This window comes from Manis javanica, chromosome 2, assembly GCF_040802235.1.
Source record: "Manis javanica isolate MJ-LG chromosome 2, MJ_LKY, whole genome shotgun sequence".
NCBI lineage: Eukaryota > Metazoa > Chordata > Mammalia > Pholidota > Manidae > Manis > Manis javanica.
In genome coordinates this window covers 133,486,491-133,504,109 of record NC_133157.1, presented here as the reverse complement: position 1 = coordinate 133,504,109, position 17,619 = coordinate 133,486,491, and the positions used below count along the sequence as shown (strand labels likewise).

General features: G+C 48.2%; 1 protein-coding gene across 1 annotated transcript in view; it reads right to left on the bottom strand.

Annotated features, from left to right (window-relative positions):
- ADARB2 (adenosine deaminase RNA specific B2 (inactive)) overlaps positions 1-17,619 on the bottom strand; it is a 351,327-nt gene that overhangs the window by 120,618 nt on the left and 213,090 nt on the right. The window lies entirely within an intron of this gene.

The following is a 17,619-nucleotide window of genomic DNA, read 5'->3' as shown; positions in this document are numbered from 1 at the left end:
AGAAAAAAACCTGTGTTTTGTGTTCTTATTACTGAGGGTTTAGACAAAAGAGGTTGACAATGCATTTGGTTTCAGCCACTTCATTCTAGTTCAGTCTTATATTGAATTTCTGACAGCATTTTATCAAATTCCTCTCTCCATTCAATTTTAAACTTTCCAAGTTCCCTCCTTCTTGTCTCTTGTGCATCGTCCCTCAGGCTCTGCCGGAGTGTCCCCATGGCGGTGCCCTTGCGAGCCTGTGGGCTGCTGGGTGCCCTGGGAGCAGGTGGGGAGGCCGCGGGGCAGCAAGACTTGGGTGGGTAAGCACGCTGCTGCCCTCCTGGTGGAGAGCTGCTCCGTGGGCCTGGAGTGCGTGAACAGAGGGGACTCTGAGCAGCTGGACATTTGGCTGTTCTCCATGCATTTGGGCAGGTGGAGCAGGAGTCCTCCCAGGAATACATGATCCTTGGATGCCCACAGCCTGCAGTCCTGGGGTACCTGAGGGCCAGACCCAGATGTGTCTTGGGTCCCAGACACCCCCCAGCCTAGCACAGTGGAGACCTGCTGCTCAGGACCTCTACTGCATAGTTGCTGCCTCTGGTCTCAGCAATTTCTTCCTCACACAGAGCAGTTAAGGTGACTAGAGGTTGGAAGTACAATTGGGAGGAATGGAAAGTTGACTAGTGAAGGTGCAGAGGAGCAGCTCCTGATTTTAGCGGGCCCACCAGTGAAGTCAGGGTGCCTGTCCACAGAGGGGCCTCTCAGGGCAGGACGGGTGGCCGGACACCCAGGAGCCAGCCTCCGCCCACACTCCTGCTTTCACAGTCCCCCCCCGCCACCTGGCGGTGAGTCCCCATGAAGTGACCACGTTAGGGTGCTGTCACCACCACTGACCGAGGGTGCTGCAGGGGACCACGGCCCTTTCCCGCTCCCCCTCTTGGTGGGCCCAGTGCCCTGCTCATTGGGTGCTAAGTTCCCTTGCTGCACAGGGTCTCCCCATCTCCCAAGGGCAGCATTTTAGTGTGCTCTCTGCCTCTAATGCCTCTTGTTGGCATCTGCTGCCAGTCAGCAGAGCTGTTCCCACCCTCGAAGGTGACTTCCCACAGGAACATTAATGAGCGGCTGAACATGCCCTTCGCTTTCGGGTGTCCAGACCCAGGTGGGAGGCTTGCTCTTTCCCTTCCAGTTCTGAGCCTCTGCTCTCTTTAGCCTAGCTTTCCAGAGGCCAGGGAAGTTCACACTGAAATTCATTCAGGTGCCTGTTAACAGCATAACGATGTAATGTTCTTTGAAAGAGAACAATAAATAACTCAAATATAAAGCACCTGCCTCTTCTTCATTCTGCTCTGCAAGAAAATCAGACCAGGAAAGGCAAGGCTCTCCCAGATACTTTCAGCCCAAGCTAATTCACTACAAGACAGTGACATCTCCTGCTTGAGCTGTGATTTCATTAAGGGAGCCCCAAAACACCACATAGAGTGTGGGGTTCGGATAATTTAGTTTGGAGCATCTCAAAATGAAATTACAGTTTTCCAATAAAGCAGGGTTACCAGCCATGTTTACTCACAAAAACACACTAAACCATTTTAGAACCCACCTTAGCAAAACTGTGAAATATTTAAAGATTGTTTAGATTCATCAAAAGTCTTGTCTTCTGGGGTTGCCAGATTTATCACATAAAAACACAAGACACCAAGTTAAAATTGGGTTGCAGATAAACAACAGACATTAAAAACATATATATATATATATATATATATAAGCCTCCAATATTGTGTGGGACATATATATACTGAAAAAATTATTCATTGTTTATCTGAAATTCAAATTTAAGGCAAAGGACCTGAATAGACATTTCTCCAAAGAAGACACACAGATGGCCAACAGACACATGAAAAGACGCTCAACATCCCGAATCCTCAGGGAAATGCAAATCAAAACCACAGTGAGATAACACCTCACACCCATTAGGATGGATATTGTTGAAAAAAAACAACTAGAAAATAACAAGTATTGTGAGATATAGAGCAATTGGGCCCCTTGTGCACTGCTGGTGGGAATGCAAAATCATGCTTCATGATGAAACCATCAATCCTGCTTCTGGTACACACCCAAAAGAATTGGAATGAGGGACTCAAAGAGACATTTGCACACTATGTGCAGAGCAGCAATGTTCACAATGGCCGAAAGCTGGGAGCAACCAGGGTGTCCAATAGATGAATGGATAGACAAAATGTGGTTCATCCACATGGTGGAATATTATTCAGCCATAAGAAGGAAGGAACTTCCGCAATATACTCCAACATGGATGAACCTTGAGGACATTATGTTAACTGAAATTAGCAAAAGACAAATACTGTGTGATTCCACTTATGTGAGGTCCCTGGGGAGTCAGAATCATAGAGGCAGGAAGTAGTATGGTGGGGACCAGGCTGGGGTCAGGTGGGGACTTGGTGTTTTATGGGGACAGTTTCAGTTTGGGGAAATAAAGCTCTGGAGGTGGGTGAACATGGAAAGCAAGTGAAATCCATGTGAGAAACAGCTGTTCCAGACAAAGCACGGACCGTGTGCTTAGAGTGTTGTCAGAGAGGGTGGGGGCTACATCTCTTGTGTAGGATAGTCGCCATGACAGCCATGCCTTTCCTCACAGTTGCTTCCCCAGAGTCTGTCAGCTGGCATCTCTGATGAGTTGGTTCAGTATGAGCAGGACTCTGATGTCCGGCTGGTTTTACTGTGGTCATTATAGCTGCCTTCTCAACATCTGGCTTCATACAGGTTACTTTTATTTTGCTCAGTTCTGGGCAATTTGGGCCCTCTGAGAGAAGCTGGTGCAGGGAATTCCCATACTTGGGCTGCCTCCCCACCTCCCACTGCAAAATCTGCAAGAAGGAGAAGGAAGGCAGCTGGCAGGGTGGCCAGGCAGTCCCACTGTTTAGCCATTCGTGCCTTTGGCTGCCCAGCTCAGGTCCAGGGCGTCTGATGTCAACCAACTGGAAATCAACCTGAGAGCAATGCAGCCACCAGGATTGGCCCTGGTGTACACAGTACCTGGTACAGACAGTGCCTAATATAGATAGCGCCTAGTATAAACAGCATCTGGTGCTGTCCTCCAATCAAGGACCATTCTGGGGGGAAGGCCTAGTCATTGTTAGTTATCTTCCAGCTGTTTTTAATGCATTACTTGAAATGACCCAGGACATTTGCATAATAAACCATGTTACTCATTGCAAAATAAATGGCTTTGTTGAAATGATTTCATATATTTTAGGTCATGTGGGGAAGCATTTTCAGAAGGCAGAAGCCCTTTCCTGGAGCCATATGAGGTCAGTTTGGTTGAGAATATTGATAATGTAGAGCAAATAAAAAGTGGTAATGGCCTAGAGACAGATACATAGGCCAAGAGAAGAAAACAGAGAATTAGAAAATAGAGTCACACCTATATGATCAATTGATTTTCAGCAAAGATCTCAAAGTAGTTCAATGGGGTAGAGAAGTCTTTTTAACAAGTTGTGCTGAAAATCCGTGCATCATCTGGAAAAAATGAACTCTGAGCTCTTATACCATATATGAAAATTATCACAAAATGGATCATAAATCCTAAATGTGAAATCTAAAACTATAAAGCTTGCAGAAGAAAATATAGGAGATTGCTTTCATGGTTTTCATGTGGGCAGATTTCTTAGGACATAGAAAGCACTAATCATAAAAAGATTGTTTTCATCAAAATAAAAAGTTTCAGCTTATTGAAATACATTGTTGAGAAAAGAAAAAGCAAGCTACAGATTGGGATAATATATTTACAATCAAGACAGCTGATTTGTACCCAGAATATAAGAACTCTTGCAATTTAGTAATAAAGGACAAAAAAAAATCCAAGTTTTAAAAAATTGGGTAAAATACTTGAAGAGAAACTCGATAATGGAAAATATACAAATAGCCAATAGCCATATCGAAACGTGCTCAACAGGGAGACACAAATTAAAACCAAAAAGAGATATCGATATGCAACCATTAGAACGGCTAAAATTAGGAAGACTGATGATGCAAAAAGTGGCCTAAGATGCAGGAAATCAGAGCTCTCATCCACTAGGACAGTAGCTTTGGATAATGTTTTGGCTATTAATATATACCAGTTCCACTTCTAGATAATTACCCAAGATAAATGAAATATGTATGTTCAAGAAAAAATATTAGGTCAAGAATGTCTAGAGGAATGTCATTCATATAGCTCAGAATCAGGAACGTACAGATGCCCATTGCCAGCGGAATGGATAGTCGGGTTTTGCCCCACGTGTACAATGGGAGAGAATCGGCAATGGACAGCTGAAATGTTAAAATGCATTATGATCTGGACGAATCTCTGAAACACTTAGTTGAGCAAGAAAATCTAGGCAGAAAGGAGAATGTGCTGCATGATCCCATTTATATGAGGGTCCAGGACAGGCAGCAGAGCTCTGGTGGGGGAAGACAGACAGTGAGCTGCTCTGGGATTGGTGCAGATTGGCTGGGAAGGGATTCAGGGACTCTGCCTGGATGACAAAGGGTGTGGAGTGTGCAGAGTGGCATGCGTGTTACATGTGTGGACGAATTTGTTATGAAATGTAACACATACAGTTTGTACACTTCTCCATATGTAAATTCTAGTTCAATCATTTAGATATACTAAAAGGTGAAAAACATAACTGGCAGGAAAAATAAATGATCTAAGCAAATACCCAACTATTATTTAGCCTGGAAAGGGGATGTGGAGGGTGCAGGTATGAAAGGGAGGTGTCACCAGGAAGCATTGACCTGCATACAGTCACCCTCCTCACAAGGGACTTGGGGTGGTTTTTCCCACTTTTTAAAAAGAGATTTGAAAGCATCAATGTATTAAAAGGGCTTTTGTGTTGCAACAAGAAAAACGACCACCTCAAAAATAAACCCTTTGGAGCCACCCCAGGATTCATATGAAGATGATCGTGTGTATGAGAACTGCGGAGGAAACAGCCAGTGGAGGTCGCAGAGAGATGAGTGGGTACTATGAACATCAGGTCCAGCTGCGCAGTGCAAGACTCAGTTTACCCATGACAACCAGGAAGTGTGAGAAGGGTTTCTTTTTTGGAGGCTGCTCTGTGGAAGTAATGTTTACTTTCACAAACTGATTGGTATATGAACGATTAATGAAACAATTTTTACCAAGTAAGGTGAAAAAATTTAAAAGCCCTCTGGTGCCTGAGCACATTAGTTACTGGGAAAAATCCACTCACGTGAAACAGCTAACACATTTGCTGGAACTTTCAATAAATCTGTCATACTGAAATATCTAAGGATTCCATCTTACACTCTGCCTCCTGGAAAGCACTAAATATTTCATGGTGTAGGTTATTTTTAAAAGACACATAAACTGAGCACATTGGTTCTGCTCTTCTGTCAACAATCTGAAGTGAGGGCCGCACTGGTGTCCTCGGCTTTTGTAGGCCACAGCACCCCGATCTTGCTGAGCTCAGCTGTCTTGGACAATTGGGTGCCCGCAGAAGAAAGTGGCAGTTGGAAGTCACAGAACTCTGTCGGTGCCTTTGGGCTACAAACCACAGCCTCTTCCAAGTCCCCTTCTTCTGTGTTCTTGTTGCCAAAACACACTCTGACAGATGGCCTGCCTCAAGCCTGACCCACTTTCTTTCATAACTGTGTATCCTAATTGAATACAGGTACATCCTAATGGATGCTGCTTCTGCCTAAACACAAACGCAAATCAGTTTGAGCAGGTGGGCTACCCCGGGAAGCAAGAAAATAATTAACCTCCATGCAGGCAGGAGAAAGGAAAAACATTTCAGAATAGAGGCAAAGCCTTTCTCACAGATTTTCAGGAACATGTAACTTAAAACACCATTTTCAAGCTGCCATCCTATGACCAACACAAGGGAATTCAGGCAACATTTTTTTTTAATAGAAGATACTGGGTCTGCACTGAGTTTTGTGACACATAGAAGGTTTGAACTCAAGAGAGCGTGGGGTGTCTTCTAGTAACTTCCAGATGGATAGAGTCATGAGTGGCCTTGAATGGGTCCACGTAAACTGGTGGCTGGCCCCACAGTGACTCATTCACTGCATGACTGGACTGTGTCCTCCCCCAGAATTTATGTTGGAGTCCTAACCCCAGGGCTTCAGAATGGGCTGTGATCAGAGGTGGGGTCTTTACAGAGGTGAGTAGGGTATCCTGAGGTCATAGGGCAGGCCCTGTTCCCAGCTGACCTGTGTCCTCATAGAGGAGGAGATCAACACACAGACACATACACACACTGTGATGACTGGCTGAGGTCACAGGAGGAGACAGTGTCTACATGCCTAAGAGGGAGGCTCAGGAGACAAGCCCTGCACACACCTGGATCCCAGATCAGCCAGCAAAGCTTTATAATATCAAATAGTTGCACACCTAATCAATAATTTCAAATCTGATGTTGAGAAGGAACAGTGCCTAAAGACCTGGCCTGGTGGGGGTCTGATGGAGGCCTGCTCAGGAGGCGCTTAGTCAGCTGGGCCCTACAAGCCAGTTACCATGTGCACTGTGTCCTCAGCCACGAGTCAGTTACAACGTCCACCATGTACTAGGCACAGGGACAGCCCTTGAGCAGGGGCTTGGCTTCAGGCACACCCTCTGGAAGGATAAGTCTGGCCTTAGTCAAGTTAAGGGGGAGCTGCTCCGGGCAGAAGGAGGCACACGTGGGCTCTGAGGCCAGGGTGCTGCTAGGTGTCCAGAACCTGGTGGCTCTGTGTGGGTGGCTCCCCAAGGCACGGGGCCTTGATTCTGCCCTGGGGGCCCCAGAGACTAGGGCCAGAAAAGTAGTTTTGGGTTGTGAGAGATGAGCAGAGGGGCATGAGCGATGGGAGAGAGAGAGAGAGAACAGAGAGACAGAGATAAAGGGAGGAGAGGCAGGGACAGGGAGCAAGAAGCCTCCTTCAGGATGAGTCTGAAACCTGATGTGGGTCCTTGGGTGGCCCTGCACTTGTCCCACATGATAGCCATCATTTGGATGCCTGTCCCTGAATGGTGGGATGGCTTCCTGGTGGCCTGGACCGGCTGGTCCACAGACTGACTGTGACTAGAGCTGTGGCTTTGTTGGGGACTCTAAGGGATAGAGGGGCAGGGAGCGGGGGTGGTGAAAGGGAGCATGGGAAAGCCAAAACCACATGTGTTTCTACTGGAGCCGGAACTTCTGCATGAGGACCCAGGTCTGGTCCCCTGTGGGGACTGGAAAGGAGCTGGAGTGTGTGGTTGTGGGGAGTGGAGCCCTTTCACCCTTTAGGGTCTCAAAAGAAGTCAGAGGGTAAATGTCAGCCCCAAATGTTGATCCTAAAAGAACATCTCCCCTTGTCATTATGTTCACTGACACCATAGCAGGCATCCCACAGCCAGCTGTTTGTGGGAGGTGACAGTGCTCTTGGCCAGAGGGGGTAGGTGACTGAGGGCTCCAGCTGTAGATTAAGTTGAGGGCAGGTTGGAGCTGAGATCAAGAGCCTGCGTGGCTCACCAGCTCTGAGAACAGGGAATGGGAGGAAGTATACACGGGTGATCGGGTGAGGCTCCAGTCCGGAATCCTATCAGATGATTACCTTCAACCTGGGAATTCTCACAGACAACCCCACAGGTGTACATTGGCACCCCAAGGACTCTAGTGACCCCCAGAGATAATCTCTCTATTATTCTGCTGGTTCTCTTTCTCTGAAGAACCCTGAGTGAACAGTGTTCATATCCTGAAATATGGTTGTTTTCTATATGAGCCATTATAGCATAGTAGAACCCAAATTAGCAGTCGTATCTGTTTCCTGCCTCCTCATAACTGGTCCCGCCCCCGCCCCACAGAGGTGCAGTACCGTCCAGGTCCGGGAACTCGTGGACTTGCTTTCTCAGATGGTGGCTGGTATCTTAAGTTTTTCTCAGAATGTAGTGCGGGGCTCACACTTCCTCATTTGGGTGTGGATTTCAGGCTGGGATTTCACAGTGAGAATGAGGTGGTGGTGAACATTTCCATGGTATTTCTGTTGACTTGCCTTGGTTCACAATCCTTTGCCAGTCTGCCATAGTGTGCCCTGTGCTGTTGCCCAGTGTAATTATTAGTAGCATTTGCTCACTCACAGGAGTGTCCAGGTTTGGATGACATAGCCTAAGGCCATTCTGCTTAGAAGCTCTCCTCCGGAGGTGGGCAGCCTGAAGGCAGCTGAGCTTCCTTTTGATTCTAAAGCAAATTGCTCACTTCCTACTGGACATTATATACCCAATTGTTTTACAGGCATTTCTGAGTTCATCTGCTCAAAACTGGTAAGGAAAGTAGCATTCCCAGTGTTCCTCTGGTCCATTTTGTACTATCCATCCAGGGTCCAAACTAGAGACTCCAAGTCACTCCGACCTCTTTCCTCACCCCATGTGTCAGTGGGTTTCCCAGCTCCTCAGACTGCACCTTCTGGCATTTCTTGTTTCTCACCCCTGCTCTTGCCACATCTGCTCTTACCTGGGTTTCTGAAATGATCTCCCTTCTATCATGTTTATCCTTTAAAAGTTGTTGCCAAAACATATTTTCTGGGATGTAAGTGTGCAAAGGTCCAGGAATTAAAAGCACGGGACCTCTTGGAGTCACATGGTCTGCATGGCCAGAGTGCAGCCCCGGGGCAGGTGAGGGAGTGTAGGGTGGGCGGTGAGTGGGAGGAACAGGACCAGCCCCCAGGCTCCATTTGCTACCAACGCTGCTGAGAACTACCCCGGAGGCATGGTAGTTCTGAGGGTGAGGCCAGGTGCTGCGAGGAGACTGCGTTCTACAGAGACCACTACATGGGGCTCACAAGGGGACGGTGCCCCGTGAACAGAGACCTTCACTCTCCAAGACAGAGTCCTGCTGAACCCACTGCTCAGAGGTCTCAAACAACAGCCAATGGAAGCTGACACAGAAGATGGATGTAAACCCCACCGTGGTGAGTGTGTGACCTTGTCTAAGCCAAATGCCTCCTACCTGACGCCCTTTGATGGTCCTCAGTGCACTTTGTTACAGTCTGTGTGTCATGGGGAGTTGCTTGGTGATAATGGCAAGGTCAGAACTCACCTTGTTTGCTGCCTCCCCTGCGCAGCCTTTCCTGCGCGGCTGGGCCCCTGTCCTCTGCCTGCCTCCAGTACTTACCACCCCTGCCCCACGCGTGACTGTCATCATGCATCTCCAGTAGAGCTCCTTCTTTACCTATGCATGCTTATCTCACCAGCTGGACTGCCACCTCCCTGAGGGCCAGGCAGGCTGCCTTGTCAGGATCCACCTACAAGCTGTGGAATCCTGTTCCAATGCCAGCCATTCTTGGGCATCTGTTTCCTCTTCTCTGAAATGTGTATCATTATCGACATTGTCACCTATGTTATGCGGCTGTTGTGAGAATTAAATGAGAAGTGAGCTGACATGAAGTGCACCCAATACATGTGAGCCATGGTTAGTTTAAACGTAGTGACCACATCAGTCTGTCAAATAGGATATAGTCTCTATCAGCTTTCAGTAGATATTTGGCTTTCAGTACATACTTAATGACTCTTGCATTCCTGAGGTCAGTTGGATCTAGTATTATTTTTATTTCCTAATGTTACTTCTATTAATTAAGGCATTGACCTGAGCTCATTTGAAAACTAGAAATAAGATATTAAGACACCTCCCAGCAGGTCACCCTCTCCTCCACTGACTTTGTTTAGCCCCACTGTCAACACGAAGGTTTACCTCAACACTTTGAAATGTGGCTCATTTCTCATCTCTTGTATGAATTACATATTCTAAAAACTGAAAATAGAACACTGAACACATAAGTAATTGTTTAGAGAGTGGGTCAAAGTGTTAGTATCGGAATTTGCAAGTCTGAATTTATTTCCCTTTAGACTGGAGAACCTGGCTAATGTATGAAAATGGTATTTATTATTTTTAAGTTCCCCAATGGACTTGTCCTTTCATGCAGCCCATCTTAGGCTAAGTGCATGCTGCTAAATTGTCATTCCAGAGGTTGGCCTGAGCATGCTCACAGTATCAAAGCAGGCTTTTTCTGTTTGACATGTGGTAATCTATGACACACACATGTCCTATGGAGTGTCGCGGTGACTCTCTCACTCTTGCTCAGATCCACCTCACCTCTGTGCCACACTGTCCTCCACATCAAGTACTGTCCCTGGTGAGTCCAGGCTACTTGAACCCAGGGGGCACAAAGCCTGCCATTCATTGACTCCATCATTTGTTTAGTCCACAAAGTTGAATGGCACACTTACATGTCCCAGGATCTAGAATACTCTAGAACAGTCTAGAACAATCCAGAGCTTCCTGTTCTTGCTTTGTTTTCTGCAGAACCTTTATTGCCCTCTTCAGTACTATGGTAACATACTTGCCTAACTGTTTTTCTCCCAAGTAGAATGCACATTTCCTGTGGGCAGGCAGTTCCATCTGTTTTCATGATAAGACCCTGCAATTCGCAGACAAGCCCTTTTTAAGGGATAGGTGAGCGCTAGCCAGTGGGATTTGAACAGAATTTTGGCCACAGTGTCCTTTCTCTTTGTCCCTGTTTTCATTACACTGTGGCATTTCCTTCCTTTCAGACTGAATTCCACTTGATGGCAAGGTCACCAACCCTGTTACTTGGGTCTCTGCCTCTCAGCCTCTTGCTAATGAAGGCCCAGATGTCACAGGAGGCGTGTTACAGACATTCTGCAGGAATCGCCATGTGGTATGGAGAATCCTGCCCTGAGATTAATCTGTAAGATGGACTCTCGTGTGTTTGGAGGTTTTGTGGTATTGTCTGAAGATCCCGTCATGGAGAGGGATGCTGGGGAATGACTGACCAGATGAGAATGTGCCCACATCATGTAATCAGAACAATGACAGCTCAGTGATAATGTGGCACAGAGACAGAACTGGGCAGATACCTGCCCTCAGGGAGGGCAGGCAAGGAGGCACACTGCAGGATGCTGGGAGGGGCAGCTCCGGGTGATGTGTCACATTCTGTGGCAGGCCTGGACCTGCCGTGTTTGCAGCAGGCCTGGATAAAGGAGGAAGGAATGGAGGAGAGCATGTGGTGGACAGCATGTGGAGCCTGGGCCTGGACAACAGGAGCCAACTCAGGGTCCCCACGCTCCTCAGGAAGAGCCACGTGGCAGCATTCACACTGTCAGAGCTACCAGTTGTCTGCATACACCCACCCTGAGGCGCTGCCCGCTCAGCTGTCCAGGTGCCTTAGGAAAAGGCCATTTACAGAGAGAAGCACGCTGCCTTGTGAAGTCTCGGGTTCTTATTACTGCCAGTGAGCAGCAAAGTGAGTCGAAGGCAGTGTGGGAGATGGATTTTCTGAAGGATGGGCAACATGTGTGTTCTTCTCTATTAGATTCCATGAAAATCACTCTGCAACCTAGTTCAGCCTGGTAAAATTAGATCTAAAACTATTTAATTTTGTTTCAAGAGTGTTTTTCCCATCTGATGCCTAGCCTGAGGACACACCGTGATAAAATACCTTGAGTTATTACCGGCTCTGAGCACCTCTGTCTAGGCGAGGCTCACACAGTATTATGTATTTTCTCAGTGGTCTGGTGCCTGGGATAAAACGCAAGCCTGCCCGTTACTAAGAGGCTCATTTTTTATGCTCCTAGTTTGCATTCCACATGGTTTGGTAATCAGATGTGGCAAATGGATGTTTTTAATTTGCCTGAGTGTGTGTTCCATGCTTTTTAGAGTCAGAGCCTCTGAACGACCGAATGCTCTAGGGAGTAACTGGGCGGGCAGGCGGCTGAGTGGGTCGGGCCCAGGGGTGACTTAAAAGCAGGAGGCAGGGGTTTTGAATTGTTGCATCTTTGCCTGGAAACCTCTCCATTTTGGAGCTCTGATGAGAAGTGAAGAATTGGAGTGTTCCAAGCACCCCTTGCAGGGCCACCAACCATGGCAACAAACAGCTCTATTTACTCACCTTCCTGCTGAGGTTAACACCATCCTGCTGGGGGTCCTGTGCTTCCTGGGGCTTTGGTGTCTCACCAGCAGGGGGCTCAGCAGCCCTGATGCTCCCCTCCTAGAAGGTGAGACCCAGGCCGGCCTCAGGCCCATGGTGTCAGCTTCCCGAGGAGGAAGGAGGCATGGGTGCACCGAGATGGGGCATTGAGCCCTGTGGGGGCCTCAGCTGTAACAGTGGGACTGTGGAGGCGAGACTCCCAACCGCACAGCTGTGAGGCTGGCGCTGACGTACTCACCATGTGAGTTCACTCTTGTTTGTTCTGAGGAGAGGCAGTGCACAGAGGCGGAATGACTGGGGTTGTGTGGTTTACAGTGGGCCACCACCTCCTCAGCGCTGACCGACGGTGGGTGCCTGCCATTCTGGGTACCCCCATTAATCGCCACAGTGTACTTTTTGTGCAGCCTCAGAATCTTCGATACAAGGGCTTGCAGAGCCAACACCAACTGGCTGGAGCTGGCATGGGGTTCAGACCGTGTCAGGAAACAGACTGTTATTTAGCTTGGGTCCCCAGCTTTTACCTAGGTAGAAGTTTCATAATGATTTGCAGGACTGGCTGGGGCCATCCTGGATGCAACCTGCTCTGCTCCTTATCCCTCTTTTCTTGTCCACCTGCTTTTAGAGCTGAGAGATCCACTCAGTCCAGTTGGGTTTTCTTGTCTGTCTTTAGAAAGACCTGGGGCAGAAGACCTGGGGCAGCAGTTCCACCAAACCAAGAGGGGTGTCATTGCCAAAAAGTTTCCATGAGCAAACACACTAGGGGGAATGCTACTATGCTCTAGAAAATCAAGCAGATTTCTCTTCTGCAGGCTTATAAACTTGGGGTCTCCTAGACAGGGTAAGCACAAACCCTGCAGCTCATTTTCATGGGCATCTCAGGGAACTTCTGCTCCTCAAGGTGTGGCTTAAGGAGTGCAGACCAAAGAGGCATCTTGGCATTCCCTGCAGGTGTTTCCTGCATCAGCTGAGCATCTATGGCAGGGATGGGATGCCTAAGTTTTATTTGGCATGAAAGCCTGTGCATGTGTGCAGGCCAGTGTCTCGTTAGGGCATGGGGGCATCTCAACTCTTATTTCCCAGTGCTTCATTCATCAACGTTCCAGTGTGTTTCTTGAGAGCCTGTTATGTGCTAGACGTTGTTCTGCACAGTGGAGGGTCAGCAGAGAACTTAGACGCTGCTCTGTCTAAGCTCCAGGCACATTTCCCTTTGTGACGGAGCAGTGCAGATTTTGGTCCAAAGTAAGTCACCCACACGACCTGGAAAGTTATCCTAATTTGGTGGAGTCCATCACATCTAACCCTTAGTGTAAAATAGTCATTCCTAGACATCTGCTGAAATGGGATAAATCAGAGGCGCCCACCCAGGAGTCAGATGTGGGCCCCTGAGTGGGGGCTTGTTGCCATGGGGCCCCCATTTTCCTCCCAGTGCCTAGAAGCCCCACTTCTTGACTCCCAGATGGCTGAGTGAGGCTGACCCCCTCAGCTCCATGGGAGGCCCCAGTGGCCCCATCAGCCTAACCCACTCTCCTGGCCAGGTGGACCCCAGGATTTATGTGGCCCACAGCAAAATGAAATCATGGGGTTCCTTATCCAAAGAGCACAAGGAATTTCCAGGGGAGACAGTGCAGTGGTGAGCCAAGGAGGAGCTGCTTTGTGGGCAGGCTCCTGGCTCCCCTCAGAGATGAGAGCAGTGCCTGGAACTCTGGGCTCTCTGATGGCCAGAGCAGCTCCCTCCCTGAGTTCTGAGGTGAGATTGTGAACTGGGATCTGATGCCTCACTGTCCTAGGAATGCCTGGCCTTCCAGGCCACTGGGCGCGGCTCACATGGGAAGAAGGGCCTGGGACGGAGAGATGCGTGTCCTGTTTGGCGTGGGGCACTGGGTCCAGCCCTTGGCAGCCCATGAGCCACCAAATGCATTTTCTGACACTTGTAACCAAATGCCTCCCAACTTACATAACCACTCATTACTACAAACCTGCACCTTTTTTGTCGGTTGTGCATTCCTTACTCAAATGGGAATTATAGCATGTCCCTGAGCCACTGTAGTTTCCCAATGACAAGCACATTGAAAGAGCTCTAAATCAGGTTAAGTGGCACCATGTCCACCTGGTTATCATTACTCAGGAGCATTGGCTTCACTGTATCTGAGTCTAGCCATCATTCCCCACCTGTTCTGGGTGAGGGCATGAACCCCAAATGAGACTCAGGAGTAGTTGCTAGGCCCAGCTACCACCCTTGAAATTGCAAGGTAATTTTTGAAGAAGTTCCTGCTACAATGGTCAGTAAGAGACATGATCCTTCATTCCCACCATCTCTGGGAGCTCCTTTGAGCCAGTAAGGAGACAGGCAGCAATGGGGGCAGAGCACCCCTGAAATCTGCATAGGACCGAATGGCTGCCCCGGGCATGAGCCAGTCTGGAGATGGCGGGTGCTGTGATCAGATGGCCCCCAGTGCTTCCTCTCTGATCCCCACACACCTCTTCACACAGTGCAGCCTTTGGGAGTGGGTCCCTGCCCCAGATCCTGCCACATACACATGTCGGTGGGCTTATTGTGGCATCTGTGTTGCAGAGATGGCTTGGGCCATCTCACTGGGCTCCCAGTGACCTGGCAGGGGGAGGCTGATGCCCACATGGGTCTGGGTGTTAGCACGGCCATCTCAGTGAAATCAGAGGGTGGGCCTCACCAAGGCCTGTGGCGGTCCCAGGGTTCATTGAAGAATAACCATGTGGGCCCAGTGCAGGGTGGGGACCGAGCTCCACACCCTGCTTAGCAGACACCCACCAGCTGCCCCCTTGGGGACCCATCCCTGGCCCTTCCACAGAGTGGTGGTAAATAAAAAGAGATGCCACCAGGGAGCAGAGTGACACCCACAGGCACTGGTGGACAACTGATGGCTGGCTTGCCACCAGCCAATTCAAGGACTTGGGGGGGCTTCCTTAGACAGTGTCAGCAATATGGCCCCAGTCTTGGTCAGGGAGGACCCTCAGATTCTCACAGGTCTGCGTGAGAATCACTAAGCTTCAGGAAAACTTCTAGATGCAGACCTAAGGCTCATGTTTTAAAATAAATAAAGGCCTTTACAGTTTGTTCTTATCCCATTCCAGCTGGATCCACCTTTCTTGGATGTATGGGAGCCAGCTCGCCTGTGGAACCCTCAGCCAGTGGCCCCCTCCCTCAGGCCATGACCCTGCATGGCGTTTGGCACTGGGAAGAACTGTCATGCCATTGGCCACCTCTCCAGGGTGTTGGCAGGACCAGTGAAGGAGTGTCTGGAAGAAAAAAGTGATTGTTGGTGGTAAAAGGCAGTCCTCTAAAGCATCTGCTGCCTCGAGGAAGTCATCTCTGTGCTGTGCTGCATTTGGACCCGAGAATGTAGGGTCTGTGTCCAGGGAGAGCAGCTGCAGTGTGGTTCCATGAACGACCATGGCTTCCCCCTCGGGAAGCCCAAACAACACCATAAAATAGTTTGGGAGAAAGCACACCGAGCATCCTACCTTTCTGTAACTATATCAAGTCTTCCAAATATATTTAAGTATATATGTGTATATTGTATACAAATATACTATATATGAATCTGGCAAGTTTCTGAAAACACTGTGAAACCTGACAGGATGCTGGCATTGTGAAGCGGTGCATCATTTCAGTCATTTTATTTTCCAGTATAATTTGGACACTGGGGAAAAATCCACACCTCAATTTTTGTTAATTTTCTTGGAAAATGTCCCTTCTGTTGCATGTACGTTACACCATGAGCCAGTTATGTATGTCCTGGGCTCCTCTGATGAGTGGTGGGGAAGAGTTGGCCTCAAACATGGGATCTTGAGCAGATATTAGAGTTGGGGAAATGGGCCTGCAGACGAAGCTGGTTGTAAGAAAATAAGACAGAAGCAGGGGCTTATCTGTACACAGATGTGAGGTGCCATGCCATTTGGCTCTTGGCCATTCAGCTTTTTGGTGTCTAGGAATCTACTCTGGATTTAACACATAATTTGAATTTGAATCTGGGGTATGGAGAGTAGAACCTTGCTATTACACACTTTAGAAAACCAAGTGGGAGTCCGGATACGAGAGGCTTATCTTGCTGAGACTTGACGGGGCTGAGTCCCTGGGAGACACAGCTTCGCCACATGAAGGTGCTGCGGCACATGCAGGGGAGTGGGGGCTGCCGGCCTGGCTTTATTAACTTCTCGTCATGCCTCTAAGCAGCTCTTGTTACGTAACCCAGTGAGTCTTACTGTCCAAGGTCATTGCTCAGATAACCTAAGGAAAATAGTGGTTTTATTCTTCTGTGGCGTGGACTGAAATGTTAAATAAGTGTTATCAGCATTTTATATGTCAGAGAGACTCATCTACCCTCATGTTACCTGGTGCGTGCTGTGAGGGTCTTCAGATTAAAGATGAATCAAAGTGAGCCAGTTTTGTAAGTTTTGGACTAGAAATCAGTGTCTCTCTGGACATCATCCAAGTGCAAAATGTAGCACAAATTGCCTTTAAAAATTAATAAGTCACAAAACCTATGGGCTAAGCCTAGGCTGCCTTGAGAAGATAAGTAATATAAATATTGTAGAGTCAATTTTTAATAATCTGTGGCATGGGATTTAAGCACAAGAGAAAACATTTAGCAATTAGGCAGGAGCATTTGGTGCATGATTAAATGTGAATAATAATATTTAAAGGCCTCGAACCTTACATGCTGGCATGAAACATCATCTTAGGTTCTAATCTCACACATGGCACTGCTCACACCATTTCTTTGTCTAATGAGCTGCTGCCTTGAGATGTTCATGTCTGAGCAGTTACTTTTATAAGTGTTCTTACATTGACAGCTATGTGTAAGGCTGACAAAAGGTAGCAGACAGATGTTTGATGAGGGATTGTCAGACCAGCACAGTCATGGAAAATAATATAATTAGACCTGTCACTAGGCTGGTAACCAGCGGTCGGGCATATTTATCTCATTATCGAGACAGTGCATTTACATCTGAGGGGATTTTATTATAAGAGGTTTGTAAGATTTGGAGTTAAGGCTAATCTCATGACTCTATCTACCAAATAGAAGTCAGCTTCTGGGCTATGGTTTTTCACGATGAAGAATAAAATCACTGATAGTTGATGGCAGGTCCTCATCTTCCAGAAAGAGGCATCAACATAAAAGGCAGGGGTAATAAAATAGTCTGACTGAAAAACAGAGAGGGCACTGTGTTCTCAGATGCGAGGGTCGGCCGCTGCAGAGAACATACGCTTAGCACCCAGGATGGGGATTCTGCAAAGGGAAGATGCGCAAGGCGAAGCAATTCTGGAGGATTGTGCCAGTTAGCAGCCGCCAGGGCCAAAGGCCAAGGAGAATCCAGTCCAGCAGACCAGGATCCAAGTGTTCTTCCCTGTGTGGACATTGAAGTTAATGTTTTCCCTGGGTTTGCATTATGCCTCTGTGCGAGTGAGTCTGTCCATAGAGAAGACGTGGAGATGGAAGACTCACAGTCTCTGGATTACCCAGCTCTCCTGTCTCCAACCTGAGCTTGTTTCTAGCCCCAGCTTAGGGGAGGCCCTGGCCTCCAGGAGGAGCAGAGATGTCCCCACCCTCCACCTCCCATCAGAGTGCTGAAGCCATGGTGCCTGGTCCCTAGGGCGGGGGGCACTGGGCACTGGGTGCA